At 47.0% G+C, this 12,677-nt stretch overlaps 1 pseudogene; it reads right to left on the bottom strand.

Moving 5' to 3' along the window:
* Positions 1–9,538: 9,538 nt before the first annotated feature.
* On the bottom strand, positions 9,539–12,226 carry LOC142433383 (PR domain zinc finger protein 4 pseudogene; annotated as a pseudogene).
* Between the last annotated feature and the right edge of the window lie 451 nt (positions 12,227–12,677).

Below are 12,677 nucleotides of genomic sequence, written 5' to 3'. Positions count from 1 at the left end.
CTTCCTAATGTCGTGACCCTTTCATACAGTTCCTCATGTTGTGCTGATCCCAACCATACAATTATTTCTGTTGCTACTTTATAACTATCATTTTGCTACTGTTATGAATCGGGCGACCCCTGTTAAAGGGTCGTTCGACTCCCAAAGGGGTGACGACCACAGGCTGAGAACCGCTGGCTGAGTCCATAGTAACATGTAGCCTAACCTTGGGATACACACTGGGCCACCACAAGGTCAGTGGTTCGGACCCACCAGCCACTCCAAGGGAAAAAGATGAGACTTTCCACTTCCGTGAACAGTTACAGTCTCAGACACCCACAGGGGCGGTTCTACCAGGGTGGCTATGGTGAGTCAGAATCGATGGACTGGATGGCAGGCTTTTTTCTTTTTCTAGTTTTTAAAAATGATTAATTGATATCTCACCCAAAACTTTGGAAAACTTTGTATCTTTAAACAGTGTCTTTGTCTGTTGTCACTCACTTCAGGCTTTATATTTTTTGTAGTGTCTTTATGGAAAATACCTTAATTTTTTCTTCTCCCGTTCTAGTAGCAATGGCTACGGGACATGTTCATGTTGATTGACTTTTGTTTATTCGCTGTCCCACTGAAGGGTTCCGAAATGGAATCTGATGTTTTCAAACCCAGAGCTGTGAGTCAAGCCAGAACTACATTGGCAGCGGTGTGACTATGTCTGCAGGTCCAAGGACTCCAGTGCTAAGCCTACTTTAAAGATACACACTCTTAAGCAGTCTGGATCGTATATTTGTGGGACTAATTCTGGAAGAATTGATAAAGAAACATTAAATAAGTTCGCAGTAGGCAGAGGGGAACAGGTTTCAAACAACAAAGGCGGGGGGGAAAATCACATCACCCTGAATGAGGGGAGTGCATGATGGGGACCCAATGCCCATCTGTAGACAGCTGGACATTCCTTGCAGGGGGGTAGTGGGGAGAAGATGAGTCACTCAGGGTTCAGTGTAGCAACAATGAAACTCAAAACCTTCCTCTAGTTCTTGAATGCTTCCTCCCCTCCCAAATATCATGATCCCAATTCTACCTTGTGGATCCCAATTCTACCTTGGTTAGACCAGTGGATGCACAGCGGTGCAGTTGGGATCTGGAAACACAGGGAATCTAGGACGGACAAACCCCTCAGAACCAGCGGTAGGAGTGGCGACACCGGGAGGGAAGGCGGTGTAGAAAGGGAGAACCGATCTTGGAGATCTATGTGTAACCTCCTCTCTGGGGGATGGGCAATGGGAAGGTGGGTGAGGGGAGATGCCGGGCAGTGTAAGATAAGATAAAATAATAATTTATAAACTATTAAGGGTTCAGGGGGAAGGGGGAGTTGGGAGGGAGGGAGAGGGGAAAAAAGGAAAAGGGGCTGATTCCAGGAACCCGAGTGGAAGGCAAATTTTGAGAATGACGAGGGCAACGAATGTATAAGGGTGCTTTACTCAATTGATGTATGTATGGATTGTGATAAGAGCTGTACGAACCTCAATAAAATGATTTCTTTAAAAAAAGAAAAAAATAATTTCGCAGTAGTTTCTACCGTGTTCCTTGGGCAATTAAATCTTTAAGTACCTCAAGTGTTGTTAATTAAAATAATTGAGATCACTTTCTCGATTTTTCCCATTGCCTTCCTTAGGAGGTTTGTGCAGGACTATAGTTTCATTTAGCTCCTCTATCAAGTCATAATTTTTTGCTAGTTTAAAACTGTAACAAAGCTGGCCAGTCAATCAGTGTATATTGAACACACTTCAAATATTAGAAAATTTGGGAATATAACCTAAACATTGTTGCTAATGAATTTCTGTTTGTTTTCAAGGACTGTTATTTGTGTATTGAACATACTTCTGGAAAGATATGCCGTTCTTTAAACTGTTAACCTAGCCATGCATTTAACACCATAGCCTATCTGGAGAACTGAATGTTCTGATCAGGCTGTCCCAGTGGCATAGCCAGTGCTGGGTTTGGGACAAATGCCGCGAAGGTTTAGTCTTCTACTTGCCTTGCAAGAGGCAGAAGCAAAGTGCATGTTATAAATGTATGGTCCTTATTGGGAGAGATGTATACTAATATTAACGTAATTTTGTTTTTTGGGGAAAAAAACAAAGCTTTGTCCTCAGGCAGAGTGTGTTTGAAAATGGCTTACTACCATTTCCCTAGCCAGCCCAGGGAGAGATAGCCTCACCCTCAGACACTTACCTGGGTGCACCCTGGGTGGAAATTGGAGTACTAGGAGCCCTGGTGGCATAGTGGTTAACAATTGGGTTACTAACTACAAGGTCAGCAGTGTGAAACCACCAGAGTCCTCTTGGGAGAAAGACAGGGCTTTCTTTTTTTTTCTTTTTTAAACAATTTATTGGGGCTCATACAATTCTTATCACAGTTCATACATATACATACATCAATTGTATAAAGCACATCTGTACAGTCTTTGCCCTAATCATTTTTTTCTCTTTTCTTTTTTTACATTTTATTAGGGACTCATACAACTCTTATCACCATCCATACATATACATACATCAATTGTATAAAGCACATCCATACATTCCCTGCCCCAATCATTCTCAAGGCATTTGCTCTCCACTTAAGCCCCTTGCATCAGGTCCTCTTTTTTTCCCCCTCCCTCCCCTTTCCCCCCTCCCTCATGTGCCCTTGGTAATTTATACATCATTATTTAAGACAGGGCTTTCTATTCCCCTAAAGAGGTACAGTCTCAGCAACTCACAAGGGGCAGTTCTACCCTGTCCTATAGGGTCACTATGAGTTGGCATCAACTCAATAGCAGTGAGGGGGCTTGGGTTGTTTGGTTAGGGCCCCATCGTCATGACTGCTTTGGTCAGAGGGCCCTGAACCAATCTTGTAAGCTTTTACTACAAGGGTGTATGTGTCCCAATCATGACCCCTTTCCCACTTTTGTAGTCCCACCTGTAACTGTCACCAGTGATGGTTTCATGAGAGTTCCTTTTGGTCTTCTTGTCCTCTTTAAGTGGCTGAGTGACAGGGACTCCTGGCCACCATTATGGCCTCAAGTCGTTGATCATCATCTGGACGAGCTGTCTTTGTCTAAACTTCATAAAGGTCTCTGTAAATCACATTTGAGTTTGGGGTCTCTTGTTCCCTTAAAACAGTTTCCCTTCAATTTGGGCATTTCTTTGTGCGTACAGGTTTTTGACAACTCCAGGCATCAAAAGTAGGGTCTAACGTGTCTTTCCAGCGTGCCCCCAGAGCCCTAACAGGACACAGGCAAGGTACCTGCAAGAGCCCTGTCAGCTAAACTCCCCACAGAGTATCTGGAGGCGATCTTGCTAAATTCTTTGGATTCTTAAGCTCTGCTTCTTCTGTGTTTTGGCTTGAATCCAATGGTTATTCATCCGTTTATTAGTGGGTTTAGTGAATGTGTTGGTTTGTAGTAACTGTCTCAGAATGTTATTGTTAGGTGCTGTTGATTTGGTTCTGACTCACAGTGACCCTGTGCACACACAACAAAATGAAACACTACCCAGTCCTGCGCCAGCCTCACAATTGTTCTTATGGTTGAGCCAATCGCTGCAACCACTGTGTCAATCCATCTTATCAAAGGTTTTCTTCTTTTTCCCTTAACTTCTACTGTACCCAGCATTACATCCGTCTCCAGGGACTGGTCTTTCCTGATAACATGTCCAAAGTATGTGAGACTTACCATCTTCACATCCTTGCCTCTAAGGAGTATTCTGGCTGTATTTCTTCCAAGACAAATTTGTTTGTTCTTTTGGCAATCCACGGTATTTTCGATACTGTTTGCCAGCTTCATAGTTCAAATGCCACTTGTCTGTCATCCTTTGGTGGCTTGTGTGCTGCTGTGTCACCAGTATTTCAAATGCCAACAGCGTCACCCAAAGTGAACAACTTTCCGCAGGGCTCCTAGCCTAAGAAGGGACTACAAACAAGGATTAGGCTGTCCACTTCTGAGGAATTAGCCATGGAAAACCTTATGGACAAAATGGAAACACAGTCTCCAAAGGAGGTATACCAAATTCAAGAAAGCCGTGGATTTTCCGAATGGAACTGTAGCTTGTTACGTGGCAAAGAACTGTGGGTCTAGTTCTTGTTTGTATTCGTATTTATGGTTTAAACTCACTAACGACAATTTGTCAAATCAGTGGCCACTTTGTGGTACTACTGTATTTAACTAGTAGGACTATATCTGACCTCCTCTGACTACACAAGGGAGAGGAGATTCCATGCTCAAACCAGCCCAAGGCCGATTGTCACAAGGCGGCGTCAGGCATGCCCTCCACCATTCTTTATCTAGTCTAACACCAGCCATTCTTCCCATGGCATTCCCCTCGGTAGATTCGATCATCTGTTGCAATGGCCGCACGAAACTCATGGACAGTACTCACAAGTTACGGTGGTTATAAGGAGAGTTAACAGGTTTCCAGGTCAGGAGCATAGAACATTACGGATACATACAGTCTTTGGTCCACAACTGCACGGCCCCTCAGCCAGCAGTCACTCTCTCTGGTCCTCAGCTTCTTAGCCACATGGTCCCTTGGCTTCTGGTTCCATGGTCAGGAAGACCCCCCCCCCCCAATGCTCTGGCTCACAGCCTCTATTTGTTCCTCTGTTCTGTCTCATGGTCTCCTTGCCTCAACCCAGGCCTCTGCCGTCTCCACTACTCCATTCGAGAGCTTCAAATATGCTCCGATGCTGCCTTTTCTTGCTTGAGGGCCCCAGGGATTCTCTCTCTTCCTGCTTCTGAGCTAGTTCTTGTATATGGAGGTGTGGTTTTTGTCTTTCAGCAGACCACACCCCCCAAGGAAACAAACAGGGGTGGCTTGATTCCCACCCTCTGGTTAGGTGGAGACTCAGAACACAGTCATTGGCATAACGGATAACTCCTCCCTCCACAATGGGATTATAACTACAGGCATAGAGGCTAGAATTTACAATGCATCACCAAAGTAATTATGGCTAGAAAGACAATAGAAAGTAATAAACTACATCTCAAGTACCAATGGGAAAAACTAGTGTACTTAAGGTCTAAGTTAGAAAATCATAGTGCCCAAACCAGACAGCTATACCAGGATGCCCATTTTGATTGCTATTCTGAGGCTTCCAACCATATTCAGGATTCTAAAATCGCCTCTCTGGATAACCCTACTTTAACAAATGATCAAAAGTAACTTTAAGCTCCTTACTGGAATGTTTACTTCACAAAATAAAAGGACCCACCTGCCTAAATCCTTTGGGGAAATCAGGAACTGGGCCCAAATTATAGAATATTCTTTTTCTCTCGCTCTTGTTTCTCTCCATTCTCTTCTGGGCAGCGGTACGAATGCTTACATCTTGTGCTCCATATTTTTTTTGTTTTGTTTTTATTTTTATAAATCATTTTATTGGGGCTTATACAACTCTTTTTTTGTATTTATTTATTTTTTTATTTTATTTTATTATTATTTTTAATTTTTTTATTTTCACAATTTATTGGGGCTGATACAATTCTTTTCACAGTTCCATGTTTTATACCGCAGTTTGGTTACTGAATGGAAATTGATTGGAATTCGTAAGACACTAGGTCTCTAGCCAACAAAACGAAATAGGGTCAGAAAGAATGAAACTAGATGGCATATGGTTGCTACAAAGGAATCCGGTAATTTTCAAAAACTTTTTATTGTCACTTGGGTGAGGGTTTACAAAGCAGATCAGTTTTCCATTCGATAATATATGCATGTTTTGTTTCATCCCATTAATTTCTGTTCCTACAATGTACCGGCACTTATCCCACGTCCTGCCTGTGTTTCTGGTTGCCATTCCTCCTTCCTTCCTAAGACGCCCCTTAAATAAGTGCTGCCTTTTGATCTCAAATGGCTGATTATTCTAAAGTATTCATACTTCACCAGCATCATTCCTCTCATAGACTCGTCTCCTGTTTGGCTGAAAATTGAATAATGGGGGTGAGTTCATTTCCTCAGAACTTCCACCAATCTTTATCAAGTTGGGTCCTTTTTATGATTTTGAGTTTTGTCCCCCATTTTCCTCTCATTCTATCTAGCGCCATCTAATGCGGTGCCTTTCAGAGCAGTTGGCAATGGTAGCCAGGCCCAGTTCTTCTGGTCTCAGGGTGGTGGGAACGAATGCTGATGTGAGCCATGAGTCCATTGAACTCATTGTTTCCAGGTGTCTTCATTCAACGACCACCCTCTTCTTCCTCCACACAGTGAGGCCCATAGACCTAAAGCTGCATCGTACAGGGCCATTTAGGAGCTTTGGTGTTTGATGTTCTTGGTTTTTTCATTGTGGAATAGATGACATTTCCCAAGCAGATCATCACGTGGCACACATTTTGCTTCAGCTCAGCTAGTGCAATACCCTCAAAGTACCATCGCTTCTTCTGCTGCCATCCTGTGCTTCCTCTTTGCCCTCATCCTCCTTTCCCAGCCCTCTGAACTTTGTCCTTGGGCAAACGCTGTCCCTTTGATCTTAAGTGATTGATTACCGCAGTGCAATTCCAGCCCTGCAGGGTCACTAAGGGCAGTCTCGGGAGTCCCACCAGTTTCAATCCATCTAGTAAGCCTGAGTTCTCTTGTAATTTAGAGTGCTGTTCCATATTTCTCTCCCATTCTGTACAGGACCTTCTAATAGGATCCGTGTCAGAGCAGCTGGCAGTGGTGGCGGGACACCACCTAGTTCTCCTGCTCTCGGGCTCGTGGAGACGGGTGTTGGTGTGGTCCAGGAGTCCAGCAAACGAATCGCTTCCGTGCCTTCTCCTTTGCATCACTCAGCTTTTCTCCAGGTGGACAGAGACCGATGGGTGCACTGAGATGGCTGCTCAGGTGCTTTTAAGACCCCAAGCAGGAGCTAGAACATGGTCTTTGTGAACTGTATGATGCCAATAGACCAGGGTGTCCCCTGAGAGTGCGCTCCTGATCGCCGAGGCACAGTAATTCACCCCCTTGAGGAGTTTGGGTCTATCTAAGCAGTATTCCTAACATAGCCTCTGTCTTCTCTACCACCTATGGTTACAGCAAGGAATATATATATATATATATATATATATATATATATATATATATATATATATATATACACACACATATATATACACACACATATATATACACACACACAAATCTCTGTACTCCCACTCTTCATCCCACAGTCTACATGCTCATGAACTTTTTAAAATCATTTTATTAGGGGCTCATACAACTCTTATCACAATCCATACATACATACATCAATTGTGTAAAGCACGTCTATGCATTCATTGCCCTCATCATTCTCAAAGCATTTGCTCGTCATTTAAGTCCCTGGCTTCAGGTCCTCATTTCCCCCCCTCCTTCCTCGCTCCCTGCTCCCTCATGAACCCTTGATAATTTATAAATTATTATTTTGTCATATCTTGCCCTGTCTGACGTCTCCACCCACTTTTCTTTTGTCCGCTCATGAGCTTTTAAGACCTCACTCACTGTTACCAAAGTGGGATGTAGAGCATTGTCTTTTGTGGGTCATGTACTGCCAACAGACCTTGATGTCCCCGGAGACTATGGTGAGAGCCTCCCACCCAGAAGCTCATTTCCCCCTGGTGTTTGGTTGTGTCTAACCAATTTTCATAATTTTGCTCCCTGTGTGCTCCTTCACATTCATGGATATATTGGCAGTCAAGGCAAATATCCACGTACAAATAGCCTCTGTCAAACCTTGATCTATTTGTAAATGTGCTCCATTCTCCCTCACTCACCTATTCAGCCTGTATGTCTATCCATACCACTGCACGGAGATCACTGTTACTGCGGATGGTGCTTACACCAGGATTTACCTCTGTTGCCTTTAACTCTTCCACCGTTCCCAGTGTCTTCCCTTGCTTTCATCATATTTTGGGGGAACTTCATATATGCTATATGATTTTTAAATTTTTAAAACTTAATTTAACACTTATCAACCCTCTATCCAGTGACTTTCCCCCCTTCCTTTTCCTTTCCACCACTAGGAACCATCAAACAATGTTTCATTTAGTGTGAAAATGTTTGCTTGGCTTTTGATAATAGTAGTCTCATGCAATATTTGTCCTTTTGTGATTGACAATTTTCATCCAGCATAATGTCCTCCAGCTTCATCCATGTTGAAAGGTGTTTTACAGAGTCATTACTATTCTTTAACGTTATATATTCTTCCTGTGTGTGTCAAACTTTTTTATCCATTCTTTTACTGATAGACAGTTTGTTTCTATCTTTTTGCTACTGTGACTATTCCTGTAATGAGCAAGGATGTGTGTGTATCCATTCCTATCGTGGCTCTTATTGTTCTAGGCTATATACCAAGAAAAAAGGATTGTTGGGCCATACAGTATTTCTAGTTCCAACTTTTTCCTTTCTTTTCTTTTTTTTAATCCCAACTTTTTAAAGAGGTGCCATGCTGGTTTCTACAGTGGTTAAGCTATTTTGCAATCCAACCAGCAATGTCTAAGCAGGATCTCTCCACACCATCTCCAGCCTTTGTTTTCTGTTTCTTTGAACTTTACTATTAATGCTCAAGTGAGGTGGTATCTCATTGCTGTTTCAAGTTGCACCTCTCAAATTGCTAATGACCACAAGCATGTTTTCATATATTCATTAGCTGCCTGGATGTCTTTTTGGTGAAATATCTGCTCATGTCCTTTGTCCATTTTTCTTTCTTTCTTTTTTGTACAAAAGGTTGGATTTAATCCTTCCTAGAGGAATACAGATTTGAATGAAATGCATTCATTCCATAAATACATTAGCAGCAAAACCTTCCCAGCAGAGCCCTCTCCACTCCCGTCGGACTGAGCCTTGAGAGTAGGCGAGTGTGTTCTTGCAATCCTGGGAAACCAGGTGCATCAGCTGAGCCGCAACCCTGAAAACAGGGAGCCTTGACCCTGACCATGGAGCCTTCGCAACCTTCCAGATCACTGGGCATCTACCACGCTTAGCGGGTGAGGTCCTCCCCGAGTCAGCTAGGGGATGAGCCCTAGCGCATGCTCCACGTGTGGCCTTGCAGGCCAGGGCCCTCTCCATGGGGAGTGGTGTCTCTGCACTCTGCCTAGACGCTAGGCTGAGCCAGATGTGTGTGTGTGTGTGTGTGTGTGTGTGTGTTCAGTCCCTTCCCTTCTCCTGCCTGCCAGCAGGAAGATAACCCAGCAGCCACCGCTCCAGCAGTCTGCCCCCAGGGCCCCTCATCAAGGGGGCTGGGACTGAACTGGAGACGTGTCTAAGCCAGGAAAGATTCCTAAGTCCCCACAGCCAGGAGGCTTGCCCTTGCCCTTGCTCCCTGCCGGGCTAGTTTCCCTCCATCTTTGCCTCTCATCTGAAAGCCCCTTCTGTATTTGCCTTCCAGGCACCTGCTGAAAATTGGGGACATAGGATCTATCCTAGTGCTCCCAAGAGTGAGTGTTGTGAGGGGAAAGAGGCGTGGCCAGGCGGGGGAAGGCAAGCGGTGCTCTAAACATAGGGGTGCGGACACAGGAGGGCCCTCTGCTGTGTCCTCTTTGCTCTAGGATGCTTCCACCAGAGCCCGGGGGCTTGCTTCAGGCAATGAGACAGCGTCTCATAGAAAGCCATTGCAGGGGAGAACCACTGTCCCTGTCTTTCCCGGGCCCATCTTTTACTTGCGTACAGAGGGGCTCGTCCATTGCGTACACAGCACCGCCCACTCGACTGTCTTCCGTGCCGTGCCCACCGAGTCGACTAGCTCCTCCTCCTTGTCCTCCTCCTCCTGCCCGGGGGCTGAGGAGCTGGGGGCGGGCCCTCTGCAGGTCTTCAGGTGGTGGGTGAGGTGGTCTTTGGGCAGGTAAGCCTTTGTGCATCTCTCATGGATGTAGCCCCATTTTCCTTCATGAGAGTTGAGGTGCTTCTTCAAGTGGTTTGTTCTCAAGGACAGCTTGCTGCACTTAGGACACTAGATCTGGCGTTTTTGTGTGTGGATGAGCACGTGCTGCTTGAGGTCCTGCCGCCACATGAACAGCTTGTCGCAGCAGACACACTTGAGGTTCTTCTCACCCGTGTGATGACCATGTGGGACTCGAGGTGGGCCTTCTGCATGAAGGGCTTGTCGCATAGCGTGCACCTGTAGTTCTTCTGGCCTGTATGGATCTTCAGGTGGGTGTGCAGGTTGCTGGGGTCACTGAGGGCCTTGCTACAGAAGTCACACTTGTGGGGCTTCGTGCCTATGTGGCCCATGAAATGGACGTGCAGCTTGGAGGGTGAGATGAAGGCCTGCAGGCACATGGACCACTTCTACTTTCTGTCTTTGCTGTGGTTGGGCCCGTGGCTGCTGCAGGGGGCCCTGGCTGGACAGGGGGTGTGTGAATATAGCTGGTCAGGTGGGCTTTGAACTCCAAGTAGGAATTGCACTCCTTGCCACAGTTACAGAGGTGCACATCTGGGTGCTCAGGAACCCGCATCTGCTGTGCGTAATCCCGGCTGTAGTAAAAGAGCAGCTCGCTCGCCGGGGGGATGTCCTGGGAGGTGCAGACGCAGACCTACCCATCATGCGGGCAAGCCACCAGGTTCTGCTCTTCCCGGTGCGGGGCCTTGCACACAAACATCATCCAGATGCCTTCGGGCTGTCCCTGGTGACGGTGCAGAACTCCAGCACACCGTTGTGGAAGATCTTCCAGATGTTGTTAACAACCTTGTCTGTCCAGTCTGCTACTTCCACGGAGTGGCTCTGCTGGCCAATGAGGGGCCCAAAGCAAGTCCGTACAGGGATGGCTTCTCCCGTCCACACACCCACTGTGGCCCCACGATAGACTGGCGGAGGACCAGCTGCTTTGGGAGAGAAAGCCTGGCCCTGCTCTCGATGGGCGCGTCAGGAACAAAGGTGGCCGGCCCGTGATCTGGGCAGTCTGAGGGGTAGGCTCTGTCACAGAGGGGGCACGTCCAAATGGTAAACAAGGTTGCCATATTTTCCTTGTTTGAACTGGAGTCTTCCATGTGCAGTGAAGGCGATACAAAAGACAGACTGTCTGGAGATACATCTACATGACCTGTCCCCAGAGCCACCTCCTGGCTGATGGAGGAGACCGCCACAGGTTCTAGGCCGAGGCCAACTTCATGGAGGGAGACAGACTCAAGGGAGGCAAGGTTGCGTGAGGTAGAGAGAGTTGGTGCTCATGGCCAAGGTGTGGATGGAGTCACTGAGGGCACGGTCAGTGCACATCCCATTGACCCGACTTGCAATGTGGTCTGTCTCCCTGACCACAGGGAGCTCCAAGCCATTCCCATGAATGGGGATCACACCACCACGTCCTACAGGGTCGCCTGCAAGGTTATTGTTCACAGAATCCACAGACAGAGGCTCGTGACTTCTGGAGTCACTTGGGATTTGGGAATGTCCTTCGCCATGCCATCTGTTGAGATTGGGCTGGTCACCCGAGAGACAGTCTCCATCGTGATGGCGGTGTCCAAGGCCACCTCATGGCCATCGCTTGGATGAAGACTCTGGGTACTGTGTGTGTTCATGGAGAGAGTCTATTGACACAATGCCTGGTTCTAATCCAACAGTTCTGTTCGGCTGATAGGGATCTAGTGCTGCAGGGTTACTGACTGTAGAGAATGCTGAGTTCCCGTCATGTTTACAGAGCTGGGCTGGATGTACTGAGGGGCAGATCTGTCGGGCAAAGAAGATAAGAAACCAGGCAGGATGGTTCTGAAGTAACTGCTCTCCAGGTGCGGGGAGGGGGAGGGGGAGGGGGGCAGGGTGTCGTTCCTCTCTGGCAACCCACACATCACTCCTCGGTCACCAATACCCACTGGGAGCATCAGAGACAAAGCAGACAGCAGAGAGCTTAGGGAGGGGCTGAGGTTGGGAATTGCCACTGGCAGGCCTGTGATGCACCTGTTTGGAACCAAGTGTCGGAGAAAAGACCACTCGGGAGACTGGGGGCCAGCAAAAGGATTTGCGTTGCAGGGTCTCGTGCCGCCCCTTCTTGCTCATAACCGCTTCACAAACGCGGCCACTCGTCCCCGGGGCTGCCCCGAACCACCCTGCTTCTCCCGAGGGCCGGCCGGTAGCCGCACACCCCGCCTTGGGATGGGGCATGCCGGGGGTGGGGGCCACCTGGGGCCTTTCCTCCAGAAGCTCCAGGAGGGGCGCTGCCTAGCCTAGGGTACGGGCATGGTCACCAAACCACGGAAGCACGCAGCCCCGGACCGCCCGACCACCCGACCACCCCCGGCGTGGGGCCCGCAGGCCGCGCTGCACCTTTGTCCATTTTTCAATTGGTTTATTTGTCTCTTTCTTGTTGAGGTATTGAAATTTTCTATAAATTTTACATATTAGTCCCTTGTCCTATAAGTCAATGCCAAAAATATTTTCCAGTGTGTGGATCCGTGTTTGTGAGTGAGTGAGTGAGTGAGTGAGTGAGTGAGTGAGTGTGTGTGTGTGTGTGTGTGTGTGTGTGTGTGTGTGTGTGAAATCTTTGGATGAACTTAAGAACTCACAACCAAACTCACTGACATTAAGTCAATTTTGACTCACAGTGGCCCTGTAGTATGGCAAGTTACACTTGTTTTAAGCTGCTAACAACAAAGTCGACAGTTTGAAACCACCAGCTGCTCTGTGGGAGGAAGCTGAGGACTTTCTGCTCCTGTAACCTCCTCCCTGGGAGATGGACGGCAGAGAAGGGGGTAAGGGAGACTCCGGATAGGACAAGATATGACAAA

Source organism: Tenrec ecaudatus, chromosome X, assembly GCF_050624435.1.
Source record: "Tenrec ecaudatus isolate mTenEca1 chromosome X, mTenEca1.hap1, whole genome shotgun sequence".
NCBI lineage: Eukaryota > Metazoa > Chordata > Mammalia > Afrosoricida > Tenrecidae > Tenrec > Tenrec ecaudatus.
Note: the sequence above shows the minus strand (reverse complement) of the source record. Positions and strands in the feature narration are given on the sequence as shown.